This window comes from Mixophyes fleayi, chromosome 1 (assembly GCF_038048845.1).
Source record: "Mixophyes fleayi isolate aMixFle1 chromosome 1, aMixFle1.hap1, whole genome shotgun sequence".
Taxonomy (NCBI): Eukaryota; Metazoa; Chordata; class Amphibia; order Anura; family Limnodynastidae; genus Mixophyes; species Mixophyes fleayi.
In genome coordinates this window covers 164,976,324-164,994,182 of record NC_134402.1, presented here as the reverse complement: position 1 = coordinate 164,994,182, position 17,859 = coordinate 164,976,324, and the positions used below count along the sequence as shown (strand labels likewise).

The 17,859-nt window shown below is 41.3% G+C and overlaps 1 protein-coding gene across 3 annotated transcripts in view; it reads right to left on the bottom strand.

Moving 5' to 3' along the window:
• The window catches only part of WDFY3 (WD repeat and FYVE domain containing 3), a 209,299-nt gene extending 205,552 nt beyond the window's left edge, over nt 1-3,747 (bottom strand). For all 3 annotated transcript variants that reach the window (XM_075203228.1, XM_075203237.1, XM_075203247.1), the window contains exon 1: nt 3,261-3,747. The gene's annotated coding sequence lies outside the window, so the exon portion shown is untranslated. The remainder of the gene's footprint in view (nt 1-3,260) is intronic.
• Between the last annotated feature and the right edge of the window lie 14,112 nt (nt 3,748-17,859).

Below are 17,859 nucleotides of genomic sequence, written 5' to 3'. Positions count from 1 at the left end.
TTTGTAATCGAGGGTGAACAGCTTGAATTGTATTCTGTAAGGTATGAAGAGCCAGTGAAGTTCTATGACCCCTCCCCCCCCCCCCTCCAAAAGTGACCTGCATTTTAAAAGGACGATCAACATGCCAGATTTGTAGAAGCACAAGTCATTAAGAATCTGCTCTAAAACATCATACATTGGTATCTCTCCTATCAGACTTGCAAATATTTAACGGTGAGGTCCTCTGTTGGTCTGTTTTTTTTAAGTAAAAGTATAAAAGATAAGTGCCAATCTATCAAATCCTCTATCAAAATCACATTGACTTTATAAGTTAGTTTTAAATGACAACACTCTACGTCATGTAGAAGCAAAGGACAGGTTTATCCTACTGCAGCACAGTCAAGTCGGTGGTCCGGGAAACCAGGAGATTTCTTGCATCCAGAGATTTACCAGCGTGAAAGTTAAAAGGATTTAATTGGATGAAAACACAGTGAATATTTTTCCGCTTGCTATAGTTATAGAAATATTGAAAATTGTCACTTTATCAAAAATGCACTCTCCATGCTTCAAAAACTCAATACGCCAACTTTCTGGTAAGCTGCACTTTGACCTATGTTTAAGTTATATCAGGTGGCTTATTCAAAGCCTTCTAGCAAGACGTTCTGCCTGTGGATCTATGGACAGCAACTGGTCAGTCACCTGTATGTACATAGGAGTATAGATATGTAGCTGCAATACATGAAGACTTTAGCCAGGGAAGAGGGTCATTAAAGTTACATGTAATTGTCAACTATTTTATTTCCGGTCATGGCATACAAACATCTATATATGTATGTGTATATTTCAAGATGCCTTTCATAGCTGTGATCTAGTTTTTGCTGTCTGTTAACCCCTTTATAACCAAAGGAATTTCGCTATTTCTTTTTTTTATAAATTGTGTCGCTAAGGGATTTATTATTGCGTCAATTTTAAAAAAAAAAAAAAAAAAAGTGCCTGATAGCAACAAACTGTGGTCTACTGTTAAATAGGTGCACTTTGTGCTACCCTATAAATTATACAACTACATTTATTTCATAACTTATAATCTGTATAGAGACGCCAAATAGTTGTACTTTGTTAGAAATGTAGGCCAAAAATACATTTTGCGTAAATGCTGTGTGAAGACTTTGCTTTACTTTTATAGGACTAGTTTACACATTTCTCTTCCATATTTCAGCCTCGTGATTACTATTTATTTAAAAAAAACAAAACAAAAAACATGTGTTAACATGCAATAAAATAACCCTAGATTTCAGAGACATTCAACCTCATGCATTTCAATACATGATCCAACAATTGGGGCAGTTTAGCAGAGCTGACCCAAGCCATCCTTACAGGAGAATATTGGTGATGGAACCAACAAAGTATCTACTCTATGCATACTTAGCCTAGCATAAATGGGTTCCATCCACAATGGTGATCAGATGAACACTAGGTTCATCTGAACTCTAGAGATAATTATGTGTGTGCCCATGATATCCTGTGCATTTGTATGTTTTGGATAGATGTACTGCATGTGTCTTGTGTGGCTATGTTTGCAACAAATTTAGGAATTGTGCTACTAATGCAAAAATGTATTTGTGGAGTATTAAAAGCAACATGGTCCTTATCATAACACAATGCAAATTATTAAAGTCCTCAATATGGATGTAAAAAAAATAATATATAAAAATAAAATGGCCTATACCTATGAAATGTACTGCAGTGGTCTTCAATTTTATTATACTTCAGTTACTTTCATAGCTATACATCACTTAGACTATGTACATTATACTCCCAATAAGTACAACATAAGCTTTGAATTTAAAAAAAAAAAAAAAAAAAAAAAATCATAAAAGGGAGAATCTTAAACAGGAAATCAAAGCACCGGGCATCACATGATACAACTTATGCAAAATCTATATACCTCAGCAGATTTTTTTAAGAGGTCAAGCATTGACAGTAAAAAGCAAAAAGTCAATACATACTGTAATAAACACATCTGGCATGTCAAGCTATTTTTCTACAAAACATTGCAAGGGAATAAAATTAAAACGCTCAGAACCAAAATCCTAGGTCAATAAAGAAATAAAGTGACCTATATATTACATTCCAGCAAGGACAGATATGGTATTGGGATTACTAGTGAAACATGCTATTCTCACAAACCCTCAGTAATGTCTCTTACTGTATGACTATAGGGCTTGTGTATCCTTCTACAAAAAGGGCAAGGTTTTGCGATATGTCTTAAATTGAGAAGAGAAGAGAAAGAAAAAAAAAAAAAAAACACATACACACACCTTAGACCTCAGAGTTAATACATGTTCCTTCATGCATAATATTTACAACTTAGATCATCAGTACAGGACAATATGGCTTTTTAAATAAACAAAAATAAATCAATGAAAATAATAATATAATGAGAGAGTCACAGGCACAATAGTTAAGTAATTTTCTTACTGCAAACAATTTAGGAATCACTTACCACCAGCCAACATTATACTATTTCACCATACCTATGGGGGCAACATAATGATGTTGGGGAGAGGTTATGATGCCATTTGTGAATGTATTATTATTCCTATACTAGAAGTAGGATGACAATTATTTGGCCCAAAAATCACTGTTCCTGTAGTTACAAAAACACAGACAATAATAAAGCTGCTTATTAGCCAACTCTGACACTGCCTGGTCATCATGAGGCTATTGGTCACCAGGGACTGAATGAAATAATTTACACAATAGCTGAGAAAGTCATGCAGCACTGATTGTGTAATGCTACCTTCTAACATACATTTGTGTTCCCCTTTTAACCAGGTCCAGGATTTAAAAAGTGACGTTTATGACAAACAAACCAGAAACGAAAAAATAAAACTTGTCTGTCAAAGCTATTCTTTCCTGTCTCACTGGTGACAATTTATACTTGGATCAACCTGTTCAAGGTTCATGTGCAAGCTACACAAACTAATAGTGTTTGTATACACTCCAAGCAGAAAATGTCTTATCCCTCTGCACAGTGTAATGTAATATCTGCAGAGGCCACAGGACACCAGGAGACAGCCACTAAAAGAGAACGTTAAAAAAAATAAAAAAAATCAATTTTTATTGCTTTCCTGGCTGGATGTAATGCAGTTACAGGCCTGTCTTAACAGGGATGGGTTAAACCAGGTCCATTATCCACATATAATGCTATTGTTACTAGTGATTTTAAATATACCCTAGAGCACTTTAGTCATCGGGACATAGATACCCTGACCACTCACCTCAATGCAGGGTGGCACAGGATTGCAGAAGAACAGCAGGATGGAGCTGGCTATTTTATTCCTCTCCTTGGATTTATTTCCTGCCCTCCTCCTTTAATGCAGTGCACTGGCTGCTCCTCCCGGCATGCTGATGTCAAACGATCCCTTCCGATATAAATCCAAAGAAATTAAAACGTGACTTTGATTTTAGTACAATAATAATAAAACAAGATGATCATCCAATTGTCAAGGTGAGGAGAGAAAGGAATGAGGAGGATGAGGCTGTGATCCTGCTTCCATCCAGTGAATGTATGTACCTCCTCTGCCTGTATGTGCCTGGCAGCTATGCCCACAGAACAGTGCCAGCTGCTGCTGTTTGCCTTGTGTTTTTCTTTTTTCTTCCATCAATGCTGACCGGCCAGGCCGGTCTTACCATCCTGGAAAGTCAGGAGTTGTTGCTGTTCCCAGCAGCTGCTGGTGGCCATTTTTAATCTTTATTCCTCCTCCCTCTTCCTGACTCACTCCGAGATCTTCCCTCTCCCTCCCTTCCCCCTCTGCTCAGTCTCTTGGTGTGCGAAGACAGTGCCTGTCTCCTCTTTTCTTCTGTATATATCACTCCTGGCTGAGGAGAATGGGCAGCTTTTGTCACTTCCCTCTCTGCAGCCTGCCTTGTTTTTATTTCAAAAAGCTAAAAACAGACCAGTTGCCTCAAGAAATCACAATACTACTAATATTATACAACAAAGTAACCCAAACTGTAAATAACGATAGCCTCTTAACCCTTTAAGTGTTCATGTCTGGACGATACTCTCTATTAGTTGTTGTTGCTGTTGTTATTTAATTATATTTATTTCTTTGTGTTTGTTTACACAATTGAGTCACTGCGAATAAATACAATTAATCCCCAGACAATGAATAGACATTTACAATAATTATGAAATAGAGTCTAATTTCTATATTGACACATCTTTTCTGGAAACTAAGGACCTGATTAAGGCTGGGTACACACTACAGAAAATTTCTCCCTATGTGATATCGTTAACGATTTTACCAACGACTGAAATTCTTGATCAGCATGCCGATTCATGTGTATACACGTTTTACAAGATTTACCTTCAGATCTGTACATCTGTCATAACCATCGGCTGAAGATTGTGGAGATCTGCCTACACTGCTGGTTGTGAGTGCATACACACTGCAGAATTGAAATGACATAGTTCTATCGTTTACAGAGATTTTTAGTCAGTTTATCAAATCAAATGATACAAAGTGCTTTGGAACGATAATCGTTGATTGTGGGAGCATGCACACTAATGTGACACCGGACCAAACGGTCTTTTATCGTGTAACTGGCCCGATAATCGGGTAAAAGACCTGTAGTGTGTACCCAGCCTTAGAGATGGTCAATTTGCGGTGCATAAAAATGCTTTCCACACTCTGTAAGCAAACAAAAATTCATTTGTATTTAGAGTTGGACATAAGTAGCCGTTGTCGTCCTCTACGCCTGCATAGTACATTAGGGGAATGCACATATTAATGTAGCATGCCTCATGGAGGTATGGCCTATTAGGCAGCACATCATTTGCGGCTTCTGGAGCCCTTGTGTCAAGATAAATGCTGATCAACAGCAGCACAAATATTTGCTAGTTACAAAAAAAACCATAAAAAAACCAACGTCTCCTTCAAAATATGTAACCAGTGCTATACCCTGGGCTTGTTACCATTAAGCACAGGGCCTATGAATGTGAGATTCCTCTGCAAAAATTGCAACCAGCACTGCAGCGTGAGTTCTCCCTGTCTTAACGAGGCCCAGCCTGGTCTGCACAGCACAGAATTCCCTTGGGGAATCATGCCATTGACTGCTTGGGCATTTTGGTGCTAGTAGAACTACAAACTTTAGCATGCCCATAGCTGCCATAGCACACTGTGGCTTGTGGAAGCCAGGGCCCACTGAAACATGTAATTCCACAAACAATAGGCAGGCACAGATTGCTATATTTTATTTAGAAACTCAGCCGGGTCCTGACTATCGGGGCATGTTGGCCCTTGTAGTTGTACAAGCACTAGCATGCCAAAATAGTCAATGACTGCCTTGGCTTACTGGGACATGTAGTTACGCAAATGTATTTAATGATTTTCTGACTTGAAGCCATTACCAAGACAGCCACCGCCAAAGGCATATGTTAGGTGTATGCTAAACAGGTTAAAAACTCATTAGGAAAAACTGGAAAAATAATGGAAAATATATGTTGAGAAAATAAACATTAGGATGGAAGTTATGATAGAAATACTCAGCGGACAACATCCCTATATAGTAGTTAAAAGTAAAAATCTGCAATCTGTGTAATTATACAATTTAATGAGTTCAAATGGGCTAAAAATTCTCAGATAAAATCAAAATTAAAATATTCCTGAATGATGTTCAGCACAATGATGGGCAGCACAGTGGCCTAGTGGTTAGCACGTCTGCCTCACAGCACTGGGGTCATGAGTTCGATTCCCAACCATGGCCTTATCTGTGTGGAGTTTGTATGTTCTCCCTGTGTTTGCGTGGGTTTCCTCCGGGTGCTCCGGTTTCCTCCCACACTCCAAAAACATACTGGTAGGTTAATTGGCTGCAATTAAAAAAATTGACCCTAGTCTCTCCCTCTCTGTCTGTCTTTCTGTCTGTCTGTGTGTGAGTGTGTGTCTATAGTAGGGAATTTAGACTGTAAGCTCCAATGGGGCAGGGACTGATGTGAATGAGTTCTCTGTACAGCGCTGCAGAATTAGTGGCGCTATATAAATAAATGATGATGATGATGATGATGAATTCTGGATTGGCCGTATACATATGCAAGAATTATGGAGAGTATCTGCGCAATATGATAATCAAGCATGAAAAATGATTCAAATGGTATTGTTTACATTCAAGCCTCTTGGATGATAATGTACTCAAGTCTCCTCAGGTTTACGTGAACTAATCCAGTTCTAAGTAGGAGCTATTCCCCACGGTGCCCGTTAGTGAAGAGTAGCTGAACACAGCGTCCCACATTCTGAATTCCGTTAGGGTATTGCACGGTATATGTCTAGTAATCAAACTCTCTTTGAGAAAGTCCAACTAACGGGACAAAACGCGTTGGGGGATTTCTAGCATTCACGCAACTAGTGTATTAGATATTACCCTTTTACAATTATTTGGATTTATTTGTATAGCTGTGGCCACAGGGATTTTAGATTAGACAATTTAGACAATTTCCTTCCTCGACAAGAGAGGATGGACGTTGGATTACATGATCAAGCCCGCAACGAGAGTTTGAATACTAGACATACACCATGCAATACCCTAACGGAATTCAAGATATGGGACGCTGTGTTCAGCTACTCTTCATTAACGGGCAATTTACAAATTACTATTTCATTAGGATGGAAGTTGCCTTAAATAAAGTGAGCAAATAGTATGTGTTACAAATATGTATAAAAAGTTAGAAAACTAGCAGAAATAAACATAAAACTTGACTGTGTGGAATGTGGAAGACATTAATATATAAGGTACAAGTTTATGTGTTAATGGATAACCGTACTCAAACCTAAGGGGCCTATTTACTAAACTTGTACTTATTGCAGTGATAAGTGTTATTTTGTATCACGGCTATAAAAAAAATAACTTAGTTCTGTAATTTAACATTATTCTATCGCCATGACAGATGAATGATACTCAGCTTCCAAGGGAAAAACTATGCAGTGCGATAAGGGCTACTTATGGCTCATAAGTCTACTGATCTACTATACTGAGCATGCATGGGCCTCTGGCGCATGTGTGGAAATGGAAAGTCACTTTAAGTATGTAGTATGTATGTGTATATATATATATATATATATATATATATATATAAACTAAATTTTCAGCTTTGGGTAGGATTCTACTGTGATCATTTCACCAGCCACATATTTACGTATAGGGAAGTAACATTGTAAAGCAGAAGTGTAATTAGGTGTGGGCAGTAGGTGCATGAGATCCTGGCAGGAGTTTGTGCAAGGTGTATGATAATCAGGCTGCTGATGTAATCGTACAATGACTGTGTAATTCACAGTATCTGTTTTTATTTTGTATGTATGGACAACTTACAGTGCCACTTTTCTCAATTTTTGTGCAAAATCTGCAGTTGCCTTGGATGGCATATCAGAGATTAAAGGGGGAGGTGAGCTGCTGAATAGAGGAACTGGTCTCAGGGCCATGCTGGCTCTGGGGTTGCCCAAGGCAGAACCACACACCTCTCTGAATTGGGCTTCCACTTTGGGGTGTTGCTCTCCCATCCCTGTTGCTTTTTACCTTAAGAGGTGGGGGATGGGGGTGGCATCCTTTGCCTCTGAGAGTGGGAGTGTGGCGCTTAGCTGTGACATCATAGCTAAGTGCCACACTCCCAGCCCACAACAAATATGGAGGAACAACAGCTTGCAGCTTCACAGATAAGAAGTTACCGGCTGCCTCTCCCTCATGCTAGCGCCCGGCACTCTGTGTGGTGGTGCCACGGAGGCATTGAAAACACTGGATGTGTGCCATTATGTCACTGATTCAGTGTTTTAGGTGCCCCCTAACTATTGGCATCTATAAACAAGTGCTTTTTCACAACACAAAGGACTAGTAATAGTATTGTGTATAGAAAGGAAGGTAGGATATTTGTCACAATTCCATGAAGAGAGACATTTTCATTGATCAGACTAAAATCCAATCTACCCTATATTGTTCTGCCCAAGATGAAGATTTCACCTCACTTAACCATAGGTGAGCACACATAGGCATGGACTTTTCATTAGGGTTTACAACCAGGGAAACCTAGAAAGGGAAAGTTTGTGCTGCAGCTCACCACCGGAGACGTGTGTCTAGCACTGCCTAGTGTCCCCAGGCCAGATCCAATGTAACACAGTAGTGCCCAGTTCATATTATGCCAGAGGTGCCCCCAGTTCATATTATGCAACACAGTAGTGCTCTCAATTTATATTATGCCACAGAGTATTGCCCCCAATTAATATTATGCTACAGTAGAGCCCCCAGTTCATATTATACCATACAGTAGAGTTCACTGTTTATATTTGTCACGAAAGCCAGATAGTTGGAATGGTCCTAATCTCTCCTTGAGTGACAGCTACCCCAGAGAGGTGCAGAGTGTAATGGAGGAGAGGTATTCACCAGGGATTCCCGCAAGGGAATATGGTCTTAGCTGCTCTCAACCGCAGATCGCTGTCCTCTAGGAGGTGCACAGCGGATAATACAGAGAACCACAAAGTAACTGTAAGACAGAATGGGATGTAGCCTGAGGTGTGTGGAATTCTGGAACAGGACGGTTGCTGTGCGATGATCAGCAGTATAGCCACAAATCTCGATAATGGGATAGGCTGAGCAGGAAGTAAAGTCACAGGTCTAAACAGCGGAATAAGCTGAACAGATATATCTGTTAAGCGATGCACTGCGATGAGCAGAAGTACTGAGGTCCGCACAGGTGATATAACTCTGGAAAAGGAACGATGATGTGCAATACTCTGCAGTGAGGTCACAGGTCTCGACTGTGGAACAAGCTGAACATGCAATGCTGTGAAGCGATGAACCGCGGGGAGCAAAAGCACCAAGATCCACACAGGTGTTATAACTCTGGAACAGGACCAATGCTGCAGCCGATGAACGAACGGCCTAACTCGCGAAGACAGGAACAAAGGTGAGTATGAGCACGGACGGGAGTCAGAGGAGATGCTTCCTATCAGTTATTAGGCTTGATGAACTGACACCCATAGAAATGAGAAGGACCCTTATAAAGGCAACTGGCTGGTGATCCTCCTATCACCGTGGAGCAGAGGTCTTAAAAGGTTCCCGGGGTTGCACATCTGCAGAATGCTTGGCAAGATGGCGTCAGAGGATATAGGAACACCAGGCTGTACAACAGATAGGAGTAACCACTGGAGACCCATGTATACAAGGCTCAGAATGGAACTAAACCGGTGAGATGCATGATAATATTTTACCACACAGTAGTGCCCCCAGTTCATATTGCGACACACAGTAATGACCCCAGTTCATATTATGCCACACAGTAGTATCCACAGTTCATATTATGACATGGTAGTGCCCCCAATTCATATTACGCCACACAGTAGTGCCACCAATTTCATATATTCACAGATTATCATCAAGACATATATTAATAAAACATGTAGGCACTAGGCGGCTCTATTTTCCTATGTGTGGCTTACCTCTGAAGTCAGCACACTGAGTTCAGAAATCTTCATTTCCACAAAGGAACATTGGAGGAGCTGCTGCGGCAGGGCATGCACAGCAGCTCTGTTTCGGTCATCTCGTATGTTTAGAGGCACTTGAGAGAAGCAGCCGCGGTGCTGCTGTAAATGGACCACGCCTGTGTCCCCACTTTAATGTGCGCTCGCTTATGTGAGCGCATTAAGATTGCACTATGGCTTTACCCTGTATGGTGCTGGAAAATCTTACTTTAATATATCATTGCCAGGGGAGGTTGTGATGGCAGATTCAATAGATATGTTTAAGAAAGGGTTAGACAAATTTGTAGTGGGAAAAGTGTATCCAGGATTACGACTGTTAATTAAAATGAAGGATAGTAGTGGATAAAGGGTATAAATAGGGCTGCAATATTGGGTCTGGGGGGATTTTCACCATTGAAACAGATTGGCGGTTGCTTACTCTGGATTAATTTCCAATATAAGTGCAGGATCGCAGGAGATCCAAAATAGGTTGAACTTGATGGACTGGTGTCTTTTTTCAACCTCACCAACTATGTTACTATGTTACTATATTTATAGGTATATTGCTTGTTATAGTGGCCAGATTTACTGCCTCTGTGTACTGTGTATTTTAGCCAGCACAATTGTGATTGGAACTCTTAAATTGCATATATATTGGATATTCTGCGTATGAAATGAACATTATTGATTAATTTCAAGCTAAAAAAAAAACAACTAGGAAAAAAAATCCTGCAAGTACTTACTGTAAATCACAGTGGATGTATTTTAAAAGATTTTATTTCCTCTTTGGGACTTTGTAAGATTTTTAGAGAGTTAAAAGTTCCCTTTTTAGCATTTGATTAGGCATCCTGCCTGTACATGTGCAGCACTTGAACCCTTCCCCCTTCAGTCTGCCATATCTTTTATTATGCTATCCTAACACAATCCATGCTGACAAGTTGTAGATATAACTCATTAGCTACCAGTAACTAAGGTTATAGAAGTATAGTGACTTAATTCACAATAGTGTTGTCCTGTTTTGTGTGTTTAACATAATTGTGGACTAATGATTCTTTAAATTGTTTCCGTGATTCTAAAAACCAGTTCTTTGAATTAGGTCTCAAGTTCCTAAATTCACAATAAATTCCCCAGCTTTAGATAGAGTAAAAATTTCCAGATAAATATAAGCAACAGGTTTGACTATGTTGGAGCTGGTTCAAACATTTTATAGCGTGTTTGAGCTTAAATTGTTACATTGTAAAGTATTGTTTACGTTTTTCCATGCAAACTGCAATTTTGATCTTGAACGCAATAATATTTACTGCTTGAATTAAAAATACTATAAAATGTAGCCATTTAAACTTACAACACACTACAGCCATCTATACTGTATATCCCATGGTTTACATGATCTGTGCCCATAAGTTCACTTGCTGTTTTCACTTTATACACCATGGTGGTTGCACCCAAAAAAAAGTTAGTGGTTTGACCAAAGGTTTGAGTCATCTTGATCACATTTTGACATCTCAACTGTTCACTGCATACTTATCTTTGGCGCAGTGTGTGTGAAGACTATGCATTAAAATGTTGTTTTTATCAATTCTATACATTGTAAGCTTGCAAACAGGGTGCTTTACCTTTTCTCAGTCTTCATTTATACAGTATTTGTTCCCAATGTGCATCTCCCTCCCGTCAGAATGCAGCATTCTAAATCCTGGGACAAAGCGTGACTTCTGTCTGCTGTACCGGAGGCTGCCATCTTGGGTGAGACAATGTGGTACATCTTGTTTATTCTGAGCACCTGACTTCATCTACCAATTAGCTCCCTCAGCAGACTATAAAAGTCATCTCCTACACTCAGCTAATTGCTAGTGCAACACTTTCCTAGTTCCAGTTTACCATTGTTGCTGTTTGTTTGCTGTTTTATTCTGCCTGCTGCTGTACATATTTCAGCCATTAACCTTTGTGTGAATTCAGCTTCATTCTACCTGTTCCTATACAGATTTCAGCCATTAAACCTTTGTGTGAATTCAGCTTCATTCTGCCTGCTGTAATACAGACTTTTGCTATTAACCCTTCGTGTGGATTCAGCTTAATTCTATCTGCTGCTGTACAGATTCTAGCTGTTCCCGATCATGTGGATCCAGTTGATCCTTTGTGTGGATCCAGCTCTCTTCAGTCTATTCCTGTCTCACCTGCTAGCTATTTGTGGTAGTAGGTTACTGCTCTGATTCTTCCAACTTCTGGAGCCGTCTCTGTGTCTCTGGGCCAGGTCCAGGCTTATACAGCTCAAGAGGTAGTCACCCCTGATAATCAACTGCCTGAGTTCTGAGCCTCCCCAGTCCCAGTTTTGGTACTATATTCGTCTGAGTTTCTGGATCTCTGGAGGTACTGAGTCTGTGGCCATGGGTTCATTTCCTCTGTTTCTGCGTCCAGGTTATTTCAGTACGGAGTCCAGTCCAGTATTGCTCCTCCTACGATCTGGTGTACAGGAGTAGAGCACATACTCCATGAGCAAGACCTTCACCCGGCCACCTAGTTTCCACTTCATTCCTGCCAAAGCTAGTCACAAGGGTCCTGAGACAGATCCCAGAAACCCTATTACAGTGACAATTGGATCCAGCAGGGGAACATACCCCAAGGACGGGCTTAGTCCGAAGCCTAGTTGAAGACATGGAAAGACAGGAAACTACCCAAGAACAAGTGATGAGAAACTTGGTAGAGCTTTCTGCTTGTATGGCAAACCTACAGACCGCTTTGACACGGTCACCTACACAAACCTCTTCAGAGAGTACCAGTGCCATTGTTGTACCAGGTCCACCGTCTCTGTTGCTTCTCCCAATGTTAGCCAAATACGATGGAGACCCAAAGAACTATAGAGGTTTCCAGAACCAATGCAATATTCACTTTGAGCTGCAGCCGGCTAATTTTCCCACAGACCAAACTAAGACTGCTTATATTATCTCCCTTATATCAAGGCAAGCTTTAGCCTGGACATCTCCCCTCAGGGAGAAGTCTGATCCCATTCTCTCAGACATCAATGGGTTTCTGATCCTCTTCAGGCGAATATTTGATGAACCTGGGAGATCATCCTCTGCCGCTGCTGACTTCCTGCGACTGCGACAGGGCCAATTGACAGTATGTCAATACGTGGTCCAATTCAGAACCCTCTCATCGGAACTCTCATGGAACAATGACAAACAAGTGGCAGCCTTTTGGCAAGGTCTCTCTGACTGCATTAAGGATGAGTTAGTCACACGGGTCTTGCCTACCAGCCTGGATGAACTGATCTCGCTATGCAATTGGGTAGATCTGAGGTTCCGAGAGGGAAAAATAGTTTGGGATGTGTCAAGTCTCATCAGATGCCTCGAGTCCGCTCCTCAAGAAGAACCCATGCAATTGAGCAGAGCCCATCTTTCCACCACTGAACGTGAACAGAGGATCAAAGAAAGACTCTGCATTTATTGTTGTGGTTCCGGCCACTATCTAAAGTCTTATCCCTAGAGGTCGGGAAACGCCTTTCCTAACCAACATTGAGGAGGTTAGGTTAGGAGTAACAGTTCGTTCTCCTCAAGCTAGAGACTGTGTATTACCAATGACATTGAGTCTGACTCAAATTCTGTGCACATCTCTGCTCTCTTAGACTTTGGAGCTGCAGGCAACTTCATGTCAGCTCAGTTAGCAAAGCAGATAGCAATCCCTCTGGGCTTGATGTCTCGACCCATCTTTCTGACAGCTGTATGTTGGAGTTGTATCCCTGGTGGCACTATTTCCTGTCAAACATCTCCTGTGACCATGCAGCTAGGAGTCTTACTCTCTGAGACCATTCACTTCCTAGTGATTCCCGAGGCCACCAATTCCATTATTCTCGGTTTCCTATGGCTCCACTGCCACAATCTCCATATTGACTGGGCTTCTCCCCAAGTGCTCTCCTGGAGCTCTAAATGTACTAAAACCTGTCTTCAGAAGGTATTGCCTCATCACAATACCTCCAGCAAAGAGACTCCTGTTATTCCTGTCCCCTACCGAGATTACATGGATGTCTTTAATAAATGGGCTTCAGGGACTCTGCCACCTCAACGGGTCTGGGACTGCCCTTATAGACTCACTCTTCAAGGGAAGGAACTGTCATAAATCTGGGTCTAAGCCCTGTTTACGCCACTTGGCGTTATCATACCACCGTGCATCTCCCTCCTGTCAGAATGCAACATTTTAAATCCTGGGACAAAGCATGACTTCTGTCTGCTGTACTGGAGGCTGTCATCTTGGGTGAGAAATTTTGCGACATCCTATTTATTCTGAGCACCTGAATTCATCAACCAATTAGCTCTCTGCAGACTATAAAAGTCATCTCCTACACTCAGCTAATTGCCAGTGCAACACTTTCTTAGTTCTAGCTTACCACTGTTGCTGTTTGTTTGTTGCTTCATTCTGCCTGCTGTTGTAAAGTTTTCAGCCATTAACCCTTCGTGTGATTTCAGAATCATTCTGCCTGCCTGAGTGTGGCTGAGATCAGGACTTAGATGCATAGCAAATGATTGGATTTTTCAGGAAGTGGTCAGATTGTTCAATATAAAGTTTTGTTAGACTGTTGGTTTAAAAGGTAGTTTGTAACTCTGAAACTCTGAAATAATGCGGTTTATTGCAGGAGAGATTGAAATAGTTAACATGGCAGCAAGGTGAAATACCATGTGTTTAGAGCATGCTGAGTTCAGACAATAGAGAAAATGGATCAAGAAGCTACCATGCTTGTAAAATGGTTGCCATAGAGAACCTTCCATGTGAAGGGAATGTGGATAGTGAATAATGGCTGTTGGACTATGACTTAGATAAGTGAAATGAAATAATAGGGGAATAAATGGTGACCATTTATATGTGAGATGAATGGTGTTTATAGTGTGAGAAGATTTGGTTGTGGAATGTATGTTTGAAAAGTGGGTTTTAGAATGGAGTCTTGCCTGTCTGCCCCCCCCCCCCACAGGTCTCCCCCATCCTCCCCTACACACACCTGTAGATAATAGTTAGTCAAAACACAGACACAATGACTTATATAATTATGCAACAGGAAATTGACTGCAATGTATTGTATGAAACAAAATCTGTTGGCTTTGTATAAATACACTGTTTACTGTTTTATAATATATGCATAAGTTTTACAATTAGAATGTTAATTAATAATATAATGCGTTTTAAATGAAGCTATATTTTGTGCGTGGTTTTTCTTGATGATATGAGCATAAGTTATTGTATGAATATTGGTCCTGTGGATTTAAGGGAAAATAAGAATTGTATTTCTTAGGTTAAATCAGAATTACCTTTGCGAGGAGTTGGTTGTCGGTAATAGTCATAAGTAACGTTATTAAATGGTCATCCATACATTTGCCAGATTATTAAGGAATTAAAACCCCATACCCTAGTAATTCTTTTACACATACATTTTGTATGTGTGGTACAAAATGTAGAATGCTGGGGTGCATTCTGCCAAAATGTCAATAATGAGCAATTTCGATTATCCATTTCTTATCATCCATGGAAGCATGGTAACACATTGGTTAGTATTGCTGCCTCTCAGGTTTGAAGCTATAGGTATGACCCCCTTCATTCCCATGAGGGAGCCTATTTAACATTCCACAAATTCATAATTAAAGAACACTTATATGTACATAATACACAGATGTGCTAAACCCAGCAGAGACACCCACTACCCCTATAAATTATATAAGGACAGTGCTCAACCTGACACAATATTTCCTGGTGGTTAATGTACAATTCCTAATCCTTGATGGCTAGTGTATAATGCTGAGCAAATTATTTGATGTCTAGTTGTGGAAGGGTAGAGAACTGCCATGTGTAGCTCTAACCCTTCCTCAGAAAACTGGGTGGGGTTTTATACTTTATAAGGCCTGACAGCTCAGAATGAATTTGTCTGCTAAGAGGGAAAAGTATTGCTGTGAATCTCTGTAAAACCTCTCTCAGGCCTAATGCTGCTAACTAGGCCTGAATAGCCACACACCTATTACCAGCTAAGGCGCTTGCTGTGAACCTGCTTGCTTTCCTGCAGAATGGATAATGAAAAGGAAGAAACTTGAAATTTGTCTTTGTCCTGCTCACTGACACGCTGCACTGTATAAAACAAGGCTAGTGTAGGTTTTAAGGAAGTGCAATATGATTCTATACACATATTGTAGCCATGCCGAAAAATCTTGTTAATAGTAGCAGTGACTCAAATATTAAGGATATAGCGATGCACCCAAACATTGCTCCAACAGACTAAATGTCACCACCCATGACTATAACGGGCAGTGCCCTACACATACTATTAGTCTCCAACATATCATAAAAGTAGTGACTGTGTACCTTACAATTATAGCAATAGGTATGCTAACTCTGCAAATGTACTTGGCTGGCAGTGTTGCTGTGTCATTTTGTTTCTCCCTCTCTCTTCCTGCTTATACAGCCATACCCTCAAACAGTGTTCAGCCAATAATGCTCACACACACTGATTGTATTGATAATGTTCCCAGCCCCCATATCCACACTGTGCTGTCCATATTCTGGTCAGAGCTGAATAATAGCTTTGGGTGGCCCAGGGTGCTTAAGACGGGTTCAGCCTTATGGTCTAATATGGCTATTATTTAGACAAATATAAAGGCAATACTGTGTGCACTACTGTTAGGTGCATATAGTTCTCCATTCATGAGCAAAGCACTGTGAGGCGGAACTTACCTCCCAACTATCCTGGCAGTCGGAGCAAATCCTAACTTAGCAGGGCAGTCATCCTAATTTGGGACTGTCTTACCAGATTCAGGACAGCTCTGCTCTTTCCCATCTGTTCTTTTGGCTTTCACTACCTATGGTTGCTCGTGTCTTTGCTTAGTTGTTGCTTGTCTAGATCCTGGAATGTTAGTGCCCTATTTGGAAAAAAGACAGATACATGAAATTTAGAAAGCTCCACCAAGCCCTGCTATTAAATCAATGGCACCCACATTTAATATTTAGGTCCACCTTCAAAGGCCTAATTTCTGCCTTCTATTCTCAATTACTGAGCACGGCCAACTGACAAAAGAACTTCATGAGGTACGATAGGAGGAAGACATGAGTAAATCCCTAAGCACAGAGGACTGGTTCCAAATGCGTGAGAGAGTTGCTTAAAGCTCAATTTGCACACAAATAAAAGAGAACTCGTACAAATTGCTGTTCCGCTGGTACCTAGTGCCATCAATACTTAGCACTATTTACCCCTTGGTTCCCAACTTCTGCTGGCGTGACTGTGAAGCTGAGGGTACCCTGTCCCATATTTGGTGGAGCTGCCCCAAATAAGTCTGTAACTTAATCTCACCCATCACGCAAGTCCACCTCCACCACAACCTTTCTTATCAACTACTCCTGTGCCCAATCCCTAACACCCCCCCAAACACACACAAAAGCTGATAGGACACATCGTCAAGGCAGCTTGGTGTCTCATAGCTCTTAACTGAAAAAAGAGGACCCCACCCCCACTAATCAAGCACTCATTCTCAAAATCTGGCAAATACACAAACTGGAGCATATCACCAGTGTAATACATGATAGCCTTATCCAATTCTACAATACCTGGCTAGCCTGGACCTAACACTATGAGGACAGCCAATTGACTGCCACGTAATAGAGCATTCTTTGTATTCTATGCCCTCTTCTTGTTTTCAATCCAGTCGCTACCCCTCCTCCTTCCCCACTAACAATTCCCGTCTTTCCCCTCCCAGCACCTGATTTTTTGTTTATTGATCACCCCTCACCTATCGCCCCTTCCCTCTCTGGCCTGCCCTGATCAGGCATCCTCTCTCTACAAGCAATCCCTCACTACTGCCCTGGACACCATCGCCCCGGCCTCTTCTATCCGCCGTCGTCGCCTTACTCCCCAACCCTGGCACTCCAAACTCACCCACTCCCTCCATAAGTGCTCTCGCACAGCTGAACGCCTCTGGAGGAAATCTCGTTCCCTGGCTGACTTCCTTCACTTCAAATTCATCCTCTCCTCTTTCTGCTCTGCCCTGTCCCTCGCTAAACAATCCTTCTTCAAGTCGCTCATCTCTTCTCAGTCCTCCAACCCCCGCCGCCTCTTTGCCACATTCAACTCCCTCCTCTCCCCCCCCTCCCACTATCCCGCCTTCCCTCTCGGCGTCTGACTTCGCCTCCTTTTTCTCCTCCAAAATTGAAGCCATCAGACGCAACATCTCCTCCTCCCACACCTCTCCCCCCACTCCCGCCGCTTCACCTCCCACCATCAACCAGCTGTGGTCCTCCTTCATCCCCACATCAGGTGAAGAAGTTCTCTCCCTTATTCTTTCCTCTCCACCCTCTACCTGTCCTCTTGATCCCATCCCCTCCCACCTCCTTCGCTCTCTCTCTCCTACTG